This window comes from Leptinotarsa decemlineata, unplaced genomic scaffold, assembly GCF_025532065.1.
Source record: "Leptinotarsa decemlineata unplaced genomic scaffold, Ldec_3_MD MMD2_tig00004839_RagTag_RagTag, whole genome shotgun sequence".
Classification (NCBI taxonomy): domain Eukaryota; kingdom Metazoa; phylum Arthropoda; class Insecta; order Coleoptera; family Chrysomelidae; genus Leptinotarsa; species Leptinotarsa decemlineata.
Window position 1 is genome coordinate 194,322 of NW_027412612.1, and position 12,508 is coordinate 206,829.

The 12,508-nt window shown below is 34.4% G+C and overlaps 1 protein-coding gene and 1 long non-coding RNA gene across 8 annotated transcripts in view; one reads left to right on the forward strand and one right to left on the reverse strand.

Moving 5' to 3' along the window:
• Positions 1–12,508, reverse strand: part of LOC111512544 (protein fem-1 homolog CG6966) — a 452,752-nt gene that overhangs the window by 42,337 nt on the left and 397,907 nt on the right. The window lies entirely within an intron of this gene.
• Positions 4,122–5,137, forward strand: LOC141484162 (uncharacterized). Its single transcript, XR_012466511.1, has 2 exons — positions 4,122–4,406; positions 4,908–5,137. It is a non-coding gene; the product is annotated as an uncharacterized lncRNA (long non-coding RNA).

The window sequence follows — 12,508 nt, forward strand, 5'->3', positions numbered from 1 at the left end:
TTTAGTTATGTAGCGTATCCTTATAGTCAGTTCAAATGTTATCTAACCTCAATCATCAATTATTCAAATCAAATAAATAAAAAACATCCTAGCAAATAGCCCAAACAAATTTCCACATAAATGCGCATGAGCAATGGGAACAGTTCTCACCAGTTCAGCCTCGAGAGCAAGAACGATTCGGGACGGTTCAAAACAGTTTAGGATCATTTCGCAGTCGAATCCAGAACAGAGGATTCATCAGTCCAAAATTATCCTCAATAAACCAGAACGCTCTCTATTAACTGCGCATGATCCTGACGTCCTAAAACCTGAATTCCGTAGAACCAGAACAAACCTGAAGATCTATCGAAAGACAGTTAGTTACTTACAGTTGACCCAGTCACGGCGTACGAATTGTCCTCGTGTTGCGAAATAATCTCAATGTATTGTTGTGTTATTATTAACCGAAAATCGATTCAATTAAATATCTTCCTTTCTTAAAGTTTCTGTGAACTTTCTATAAATACCCTTTTATAGTGGCGCTCCAACTGGTGACCAGAACATTTGAAAAAGTCGTAAGATTCTTAATGGATTTTTACCGGTTTTTTTTTTCGTGTCGTGTGTGAAAAAAGTACAGAATTGTTTCTTTGTTCCCGGTTTCATCGATTGATGGACATTAAACATTTTGTGAACACTCCAATTCGAAATGGCCAATGTGCTCGTCGTTGCTTCTGGATTTCAATTCTGGTACAATTGCTTGACATATGGAATAAGTTCAGCACCAGGAATATTTCAGTGTATCATGGATGCTATTTTGTCAGGCCTGACAGAAAATAAAGTTACCTTGATGACGTTTTGATACATGGCCAGACTATACAAGAGTGTTACCAAAATGTACTGTGACGAAGTTACTATTTTCCCCAGTGATACGTCAGGTAGAAACGGCTTTTTTTATTTTGTGTTTATATTATTGCTCCGTTATTTATTTGACCCCGACTGAATAAATACCTTCCTAGATCAAATTGTCACTCTATAGCGATAGAAAACTGTACTATGCCGGGTCGCCAACGAGATTTGAAAATCATACGTTATTTGGTAATACACCGTATCACCGATGGAGGGCACAACTCTCCCATCACCGCCGTAGAACTTTATTCCAAATAATCGCGAGAGCAGTCCAGGAGTTCAGTTGAGTTTTAGTCTCAGTTCCAGCTCCGCTCGAATCCGAACCACGATACATAAAGGCAAAACGATAGACAAAAAAGTATGTGGATAAAAAGTAGTGTTTCTCAGTTTGTTTGATAACTGACTGTTTTGTATTAAAGGCCGTGTGAAAACACCCTTGATACCGAGTGGTCAATTGTATTGGCATTGTTGATTATTTTATTTTGAAGAAGGACGTGTGCTAAACACCCTTCATATTGATATTGTTGATTATTTTATTTTGAAGAAGGCCGTGTGCTGACATCCTTCATATTGATATACCGAATACCGTAAAATCATTTTATTTTACATGGGCCGTGTGATGAACACCCCTTATTCTGTTTAATTATTATACCGGGTGTACATATTGTTGTTATAATTTGTCGAGGGCCGTGTGCCAAACACCCCTCATGTTGATACCTGTATTGATGTGTTGAAATAAATTCGATAAAGTTTGATTTATTTGTTTCATTCTACTTCTAACTAAAAGCAGCAAGGACCCAGGATTCGAACCCAGGACGGCAATTAAAGCCTGCCGTACTGGCTGCAGTTGATTTAGTCAATACCATAGTGACCCCTGTTGTATTACCTTCTTCACTGACGCTGCCCGGAGCACGTGGAGCACACCACGCCGAAAGCTGGCGCTCGAGGCAATCCGTAACTTTTTGAACGGTCGGTTGAGCTTTTAGGGTACAGCATAGATTCAGTAATCCACCCGAGTGGTGAAAAAATTGAATGTATAAAATTTAACACAACTGAAATTCTATTTAGGTTTAGTTAACTCTATGGAAAATTTGTGCACATGTTATCTACTAAACTTAAGCCATTGTATGATCTATGTAAAACCAATTCCAATTTTATTTGGTCTGATGTATGTAAGGAAACATTTCAAAAAAGCAAAAAACTAATCACGTCAGATGATGTCTTAACGCATTTTGACCCAAGTAAACCCATTTTTTTATTACATGTGATGCAAACGGGTAAGGAGTAGGTGCTGTTTTGAGTCATAAAATAAACGGCGACGATAAACCTATTTTATTTGCTTCGAGTACATTATTGGTCTCAGAGCAAAAATACCCCAACTTGGAAAAAGAAAGTTTAGCAATTATGTTCGGAGTAAAAAAAAATCACAAATATATTTTTGGACGATAAGTTCACAATTGTTAGTGATCATCAACTATAATAGTTTATATTTGGAAAAAATAAAAACATTCTTGTAACTGCAGCTGCAAGAATTACCAGATGAGCAATAACCTCATCAGGGTACCAGTATGATATTATTCATAAAAAGGGAAGTCAAAATGCAGATGGGTTGTCTAGGTTACCCATGAAGAGTGGAACTGAGATATCAGATTCTCTATTTTCATTTAATTTGTGTAATAATATTCCTTTAAATTCAAATGTTATTGCAGCAGAAACAAAAAAAGACGTTGTACTATGTGAGGCAATGGATTTAACTCTTAGCGGTTGGCCAAATTCTCTTGAAGATGATAGTTTAAAACCATTTTTTAAGAGGAAATTAGAATTAACTGTAGAAAAGGGATGTTTGTTAGTAGGGAACAAAGTCGTTATACCCAAACAACTCCATAATGATGTACTAAATCTTTTTCATGAACAACATATTGGCATAGTCAAGATTAAGATGCTCATGAGATCCTAATGCTGGTGGCCCAAAAAAAATGACACTATTGAAAAATTAAATATATCAGTTGTTGCGATATATGTCAAGCAAATCAAAACTTTTCAGATAATAGTGTGTTGCTACCCTGGTCAAGTGCACCTAATAACTTTTACCGAGTAAACATTGACTTTTTCCACGAATATAATCATACATTTTTTAATAATGGTTGACGACATGTCAAAATGGTTGGAAATCAAACTAATGAATGAGGGCACGAATGCCAAAGAATCAATTTTAAAGCTAAAACAGATTTTTTCAGTGTTTGGTTTACCAGTGGAGATAGTATCTGATAATGATCCACCATTTAATTCATCAGAATTTATTGCATTCTGCCAATGCAATAGTATTAAATTATTCAAAGCTCCACCCTACCATCCACAAAGTAATGGCATCGCTGAGAGATCGGTGCAAACAGTAAAAAAAGGACTGGAAAAAGCTTTTTTTGATGAAAAAGGAAAAGAATTTAGTAAAAACTCTATATTAAACCGTCTTGAAGACTTTCTTTTTATACACAGAATTACTCCATCACGTGCTACTGGGATATCACCTGCAGAATGTTTATTCAAAACCCGCCAAACAAGATTTGATTTACTAAAACCTTGTTTTAACAAACCACTGAGTTTAAGTCTGATATCCAAAAGCTCAAAATCTATAATACCAATGATCTTGTATTTGTTAAAAATAAGCAAAGAAAACTGTGGCAAAAAGGGAAAATTGTAAGGGACATGAGCCCCTCTACTTACCTAGTGCAAATAGATGATAGTATTTATTGAACTCACTCATGTAAAGGATATTCGAAGGACCCATGAAACTGAGCAAAATGAGAATTTCAATAAAACTAGTTTCACACATTCTCTTTCGAATACATCAAATCCTGTTAGCTCTTACAATATAGGAGGGCACAGTCAAAATTCAAATACACCCTGTCAACGGGAAATCTTGGAAGTACCTTTTTCTGTAGAAACTTCCAAACCACCACAAAATCAATTAGAGTATAAAGAAGAAAAACCTACAGAAGCTATTATTACTAGTGCTCCAAATACTTCTCGATCAGGAAGAGTTATAAAACTTCCCACAAGATTAAATTTGTAAACTTTAAAGTAGGAGAGGAAATGTTAGATATTTAGTGTATTTGTAACACACCTGTTCTCTGAACGCACCTTGTCACTTGTCAGAAAGCAGGCGTGAACACTTGTCACATCACAGCATACCTAACCAGCACGGACACTCCCTTGGGCGGGAAAAGTACGCGCATATACTTCGCGTCGCTATGTCGACCATGTTAAACTCGGCATTGGACCTGCCAAGTTTAATGTTAGTATTAAATTGTGTGTTATTGGTCATATGCGCCTGAAGATAGGAAGCAACGACCATCCAAAATAGAGAGAGAGAAATTGTGTGTTGCTTTATTTTGTGAGTGTTTTATTATTATTACAATGGATAAACAGAAAAAAGGTGGTCATATTTGTGCTGTTGTGAACTGTAGAAGCAGCAGGTTAAAGACTAATAAGAGTTCATTTACGTTTCCAAAAGATATTGATAGGTGAGTCAAACTCTTTCATAAATATTATTTGTATGTATCTTCAGGAGGTAGGAATGTCTTGAAATCAATGCTTAAAATCCATTTTCTGTTTTTTCTCTTCCCTGGAAAAAGCTTGGAATTGTTATATTATCTGTCTAGGGCAAATTGGAATATTTGCCTACAAACATAACTGCAATATTGCAATCTTTCTCCTTGCCAACATTTCGGAAGTTACTCTGCTGCCCTTTTCAAGCCTTTTTTGAAATATTTTCAATTGAATTACAACTACAGATCTGATAAGAACTCAAGAGTTTTTTCATTTTCAGGGTAGATAAATCCTAAAAAATGTATTCCTGAAATCTTTCATAATCGTTAGGAAGAATCTTAGCATTTCCCTGTATTATGATTACTTAACTATGAAACATTTTATGTTGGATACATTCAACGAAAATTGATAAGACAAGCATTCACTTGTTATTGGGTATTCTTCAATATTGCTAAAAGCCAACAATTTTTTTTTAGGGTTATCCTTTGCACAGTGGCATGTGGTCGTGATGATTTGAGAGAAAAAGCTGGAAATCTGCATAACTACAGAATTTGTGAAGGTCATTTTGAGGACAAACACTTTCTCAATCACCTTAAAAACAGACTGAACAAATTACTTATCTGTGAAAGATACTATAGATACACATACATACATGCATGCATGTATGTTTGTGTGTAGGTACCACTAATAAATTTTTTACAATCAACTGCATTTTTATTTGAGAGTTTTAGTTACTAACGTTTGTGAGTCGCTTGTTAATTTTTATATTCAAGCGAGTTCATACATAATTTCAAACTGAATTTGATCATATTTGGAATTTAGACGACTCCAAATACGAGTTCAAGAACGAATTCAAACAATATTTGATAGAGAAAACATTTTATTGCGTTTCTGATTTTTATGATTGACTTCTTTTTCAATTTCTACCCTGTTCCACACAGAAGTATTATGGAACAAAGCTGCTATTATTGATAGAAGTGGTGCAGAATTTTGTAACAATTGGATGGTGATATTCAACAAATGAGGTATTCTGACAAAAATAAAATAATCTTTAGTTAAGGATCATACCAGACTATAATCGCCCCTTAATGAAACCTGTTGATTAGAGCTGAATTTCCAATGGGTATGGTGTATGCACCATACTCGTACTCGATGCACGTTTCAGTAACCAAATTAGCATCTTATTAATTGATGTTTAATATCAATTTCACTTCTGAAGACGCTAACTTGGATAGTGAAAACGTGCAACAAGTACAAAAATGTTTGGAGTTTAAAAAATTGGGCTCCATTCGAATGTTTCTTCTTCAACACCAAAGATTCTAGTCGCATCTACGGCTCTTAATGTATGAATAGAGGAACATTTCTGCGTGGGTTGCAACAAACCAAACGAGATTATGTTTTCCGTAAAGTGATCCTCACATTTTGTGCCAGTCAAATCTAATTCTGAAACCCTATCACTTCTTATATTATTTGAAAGAATTACAGACAGTATCGTATCAATATATTATTCATTATGGTGAATTATGGCGAATTATTCATTATGGTGAATAAAATAGCAACAATCAAATGACGAACCTTATTTTATTAGATGAAGAAGATGAAGAAAAAGTTCAATTTCATGAATTATGACAAGATAAAATTTCCAGTACGCCTCTGTTATAGACACCATGTCGCAAGTCTGGCCCTGAGTATTCCACGTCTTCATACTTTTTGAGATCAAAGGCGGCATCGTAGAGTGTCCGTGCTGATTGTTACGTATGCTGTGATCACATTTGTCGATGATTTGGTTGGTACTGGTGCTTCCGTTTTGTATGACACGTTGTTCACGTCGGTGATACAGAAATAAAGTGAAAACTGTACAAGTGGTTTTATTTCAAAGTCCATTCTAGTCAAGAATATAACGCAGCTGAGGAAATATTGTTTTTGTTTATACTGAGTGCTTCTAAAGTTTTTCCGTATTGGTCGTTCAGTTTTTCGATTTCAGTTGTGAATGGATAGGTCATAGTAGTGTATCAGTGTGTGTGAGTATTGTTGAATTTTGGCAGTGCCCAGTTTCAAGAGTATCAATACCAGGACTGTTTTTCAGGTTTTTCAATGTTATTCTGTCTTGAAGTCCGAATACAAGAGGTATTCTCAAAAGAAATGAACTATTTATTAAAATCGTAGCACTTCTTTCTTGGTCTTTTTAAATTGCCCATTTGTACTTTTTCATGATTTTCTGTGGAAACTGTCTTCATAGTTTTGTCTACTTTTGTGACAGTGGTCGGTTTTTCAAATTTGTTACTGTGTTTTTGTCTCAAGTGTTTTTCACGTAGGTTTTAGAATGTGTTTCAACATTTTTGGGTTATCCCGCGTTTCATTAGATTTTAAAATAATCTTTTCCTTTCGATTCATAATTTTTATGTTTATTTCCGCGTACAGTAATTTAGTTTTTTCTCGGTGGTCATTTGTATAGTCATTGAAAAGAATATTGTCTATGTTGATATGGATGGATTTTCATTGATGATATGTCTAATAACTATATCGATGGGTTTCAATTTCGTTGCAGAATGTTTTGAGTATTGTATGCAAGTATAGCGTATTTCGTTTGAGGGGGTGATTTAAGAAATTCTCTAGTATTGAGAAGTCGAATGTGTTCAATGAGAGTAGAGTGAAGTTTTTCAATGTTTCCGTTTGATTGGCGATGGTTAGGTGAACAAAAGTGTACATTCACTTTGAGCAGTTTCAGAAGTTCTTCTATAACTGTATTTTTAAATTCAAATCTGATGTCAACTATGATTTGAATAGGTACGTCATGATGTGAAAAAAAAAATTGAAATTTTGTCAGCTATGACGGTAGCTGCTGAAAATGGCAAATGATATTGCTTGCGCGTATTTTGAACAACTGTCTATAATGGTAAGAAATTTATTTTTTTCTAAAGTGTAAACGTCAATGTGGATAATTTCGAATGGTTTGGTGGCTGTTGGGGTTGTATTGATTTTTGTTTTAATAGGATGATTTTTGTATTTACTTCGTTGACAGATTTCACACTCGTTTATAAAGGTTTGGATAGAATTTTTCATATTGGGCCAATAATAAAGGGCTTTGAGTTTTTGTTCGGTTTCGTCAATACCTCTATGATTACTTTTACCTTCGTGATATGCCTGTATCATTTCTAACGCTTCTTTTTTATCTGAGATCAATTAGGTTGATTTTACACCTTTTCAATTTTAATGAAGATCATTTGAAATTTTGTCTAATTACTTCGCAAAATCGTTCATAATTATCTGGCTTTTCAAAGTAGAGATGATACGGTATATTATGCGATATATTCTTTTACAAAATTGATTACGTCTCTTTCAAAGTTATTTAAAGAAAGCTGAACCGTCATTCTTTGTTTCTTCTCAAATGACATCGTTATGTTTGGTTTAGATGGTGATTGAATAACAGATTGGAAAATAATTTGGTTTTCACCAAAATTTACTGGGTATTCTGAAATGGGTATTTCAAAAATTGGATTTTCATCGGTATCAGTGTGTATGGTAACGTCATCAATTTCTTCAATTGGGTTTAGTTCATGTTTTTGAGGAGTTTGAGTAGTTTCTGTGTCAGCATTAACTATCATAGAAATATTATCTCGAAAAGGTTTATCTATTTCTAATATATCCGAAGATGATTGGTAGTCTGGGGTATTTAAGTTAGTGTTAATACTATTTGGTTGTCAAGAGTAATAGATGGGCCGGCTAGAAGTTCGGACTCTTCAATTATCTCATCTAGTTCTTTCCAAAAAGTCTTTGACTCTTTTGTGTGAAGTTGAATGCGTGAAAGGGCATCAGCATTCGTATTGGATGACCCATTTTGTAAATTATATTATATTGATACTCCTTAAGTTTAATTCGCCATCTTAGCAATTTAGAACTCTGGTCTTTCGTTGAAAATAATCATACTGACTTATCAAGTTGGATTTTGAAGTTTGAATCTCTCAGTCTTTGGAAAGCTGCTCTTAATCTTTCGAAATGCTCTAAAGAGATGTGGAATAGATTTGTTTGAAGGTGATTGACAATGTTTCATGATGAATTTCACTAGTTCGGACTTCCATTGTCTACTATATAAAATGATTTGGAATCCCTGAAACAACTAAAAAAGAAGAATTGAAAATGAATAGCTGAAAATAACAATTATATTAACCAAAATAAACCTGAAATGAAATTTTAGTGAAATAAAATACAAGTAAAAATCGAACAATTGAATAAATAAAAATAAAGAAATGAAAAAAGAAAATAAAAATAAAAAGTGGATAGATTCCAAGTCACGTTAGTTCACGACGTTTCGATTGTTAGTATCTACAATTGTCTTCGGGTGATGACCCAGTCATCACTATTATTTCATTTCAGGTTTATTTTGGTTAATATAATTGTTAATTTCAGCTATTCATTTTCAATTCTTCTTTTTTAGTTGTTTCAGGAATTCCAAATCATTTTATATAGTACACAATGGAAGTCCGAACTAGTGAAATTCATGTGGAATAGATAATTATCATCTAAATAAACTAAGCCTTTTTCGTTTTGAATACCTCTAAGGATATTCTCTATCACTCGTTCAAAAGTCGCGGAGCATCCTAAGGAACTCATAATTCCCATTTTCGGTATTGAATGCTGTTTTTTCGATATTCCTCACACATTTCAATTTGGTGGAATCCGCTGTCAGGATCTAAAGTTGAAAAATATTGGCATCTATCTAGCTTATCTAGTAAATCGGTTATATTAGCATTTTCTTAGGGATGACTCAAATTGGGGACGACCAAAGTGATCTACTAGGCCTAATAATTTTTTGATCTGAATTTTTTTGAATTTGTGTTTGAACTTCTTTTTTGTGAATGAATGGATATCTGTATGTCTTTGTATAAACGAGTATTTCGTCAGTTGTCTTTATACGATGTTTAGTTTTATTTGTAAAAGTAGGCGGTCATACTCATGGTAAAAAATATCGGAAAATTCTAAACATAATTTTTCAATCATTGATTTTTTTTCAACATTCAAATGGTCAGTTCTAATATTAGATAATTCCAGTTCACGTGTGTACGTCTCATCAAAGTTAAATTCTTGTATACATGTTCTATCAAATTTTTCAACGACAATAGGTATGTATTTTGGAAAGAGTTTGGATTCTCGGCATCATAAAAATTGGTAATTGAGCTATTACAAGTACTCAAATATATAATAAATCTAGAAAGGTTAATGCAGTCAAGCTGCTGGAAAATAATTCCATGAAAATATGCAACTAATTTTCCTTTATTTTCAGTATTTTAATATTAAATTTCACAAAAAGGATTTGAAGCTTTATATCTTCTATTAGTTATCTGCGAGCGCTTTCGACAGCTGGTCGTACTGTCATCTTCTAGGCACTCCTCAAACTGAATTTGTCATCCTGTCGTCTGCCTCTTTATACGGTTCCATCGTCTCAACTCAGGTATTTTAGGTAAATTTGCCTGTATTTGTACTGCATCAGGTACTATTCTTTGTGTCAGATCTTCTCTAGGAATGTGTATGGTTTTGTTTAATATATCGAATGTTAGGTCTTGTGTTTCGATTTGTACTTGTTCGTCAATAAGTGATTTATGACTGTTAAATTTATGGATGTTCAAGTTTTCCCAAATGTCCATGCGGTTTCCCTTGTTGACTTGTTTTATGAGTTTTATGTTCTCTGGTAGGGGAAATTATGTTTGTTTTGTATGGCGTGTGTTGCGAGGTTTGATTTATATACTATTGGATTTATGTATGCCTTTTTGTGCTCATTGTACCTTTGGATCAGTTTTTTTTTTGGTTTGGCCGATATAGAATTTGTTGCAGTCCGAGCATTGTATATTGTATATCCCATTTTGGTCTTTGTCGTCTTCTTTTTCATAGTTGTTTATTTTTTGTGTTATCTTCGTGTTTGGCTTGTATGTGATGTTGATGTTCAGTGGTTTGAAGACGTTCGTCAGTTTTTTGGTTTGGTGTCCTACGTACGTAAATGCTGTCCATCGTTGTGTTGTTTTGTCTGTTGGGGTTGCTTGATCCTTGCTCTGTATTTTTTGTTTGATTCTGTTTTCTAGTTCATCTATTGTCTTTTGGGTGTATCCGTTTTTGTTCGCTATTTGGTATATGACTTTCCATTCTTTGTTTCGGGCTCCATTGCTGAGTGGTGTCCTTAACATTCTATATATGAATGGCAGCCATTTTGTGTGATGGTGGATGGTTTGAACTTGCGGGTATGGTGGAGCTTGTTTATGTAGATTTCCTGTATATTGCTATTTGAAATTGTGTTTTGTTGTGGTTATATCCTATGGTTATGTCCAGGTAGTTAAGTTTTGAGTTGTGTTCTTCCTCAATGCTGAAACATAGTTTTTGATTTATTTCGTTAATTTCTTTTTTTATTTGATCTATTCTTATTCCACTGTTTTGTTATATGTACAGTCCATCGTCAACGTATCTGAACCAATCTCCTTTTTCATCATAATCATCATAATATTCGGGTTTGAAAATATTTGCCATTTCTGAATAGTTTGAAATATTCAAATCTGAATTTTGGTTATAAAATGTATTATCACTATTAATTGAAATTGATTGCGAAATGAAATCAGTTCGATTTGAAAAGGGGTTTGCAAAAACTAGATTGGTTCTTGGATTTGGGTTGGAAATAGAGTTAGTTGTCTGAGTCAGTTAAAGACAATGATTGAAAAATATTTTCAAGTGACATAAAATCAGAGTACTCACAATAAAAGTAAGATTTTGGCCATTGCTTTCTTAATCACTATAAGGAGTCTGCCCTGGTTCAGAAATTGTCTTCACTAAGTATTTCTTTTTTGCAGAAGGTGACGATGAAGTTCCTCTTCTCGAAAACAGCTTTGGTATGGAGTTTTCTGCAGGTCTTCGATTGACTGGGTTTCCTGAAGTTCTAGGAGCCGCTCTGCTTCTAACACCAACATGTTCTTTCCACAAAGGTTCGATTACCAATTGTTGAAACGAAAATCACTCTTACGATACGCATAATTTTGACAATCCTACAGACTGCACCAATTAACTATCGACGGCACTAAACTTGCTTTTCAAAAATACTTTCATTGCTATTAAACTTGAAAATCAAAAATTATAGGACTACAAAATATATAAAAATTATACGTGTTGTTACTTTGAGGAATGAAATCTGACTGACTCTGGATGCGAGGCTTTGAAGATGTGTGTTCCCGTGAGAAATGTTTTCTCAACATCTGGAACAGGGTGGTGGTACTGCTAGATCAGCGGGATTGTCTTAGGTGGTGAGATAATTCACAATCTCTAAGTAGGAGTGAACGGCGGCATACATGCTTGTTACCAAAAATAAGAAGTTGCGCCACCCTTATTTATTTTCAATGTGAGAAATTCATGAATCACATTTGGAAAACCGCCACTTTTCTTTTTTTTTAAGGACAAAACACAGGCACTACAGGAAAATCCTTAAGGCGCTCTAAGAGCAGTAAAGTAGTGATTCACATTGGATTTGAATCGCTGGAGATTATCCATTTGAAAAAACGTTCTCAGGAAGTTCATTCCACAAAAAGTCCAAAATATCCTGAGGTATTCAAAATGGTTGGTTCCGGAACATTGCACAAGGTCTCCCGCCCTACGAGAGAGGAAGGAACTGAAGAAAGACAATAGATTCTGTTGTGGGGACACCGAGTTATCATTCCAGAGGATTTGAGCAAACGATTGTTAGAAGAGATTCACATATTGGGTTTGTGAATACGAAGAAATTAGCGACTCACTTATCAAAGAAGAATTAGAAGCTGCCAACCGAGTCAGGTGCATGCAAGTAACGTTCCAAGGGCATATTGGGCTTGTAAATACGAAGAAATTAGCGATTCACATATCAAAGAAGAATTGGAAGCTGCCAAGCGTGTCAGGTGCATGTTAGTAATATCCCAAAGGCAGAGTTATCGCCATAATCAATAACAATAGATCGTGGAAGAGACTACACTTGGACTTTTTGGGTACAACGAAACAAATGAATATTCTTATTATAACATATACTGAATAGCTAGAAATATTCCAAATGCGCACCATAACGATTAAGGATGTA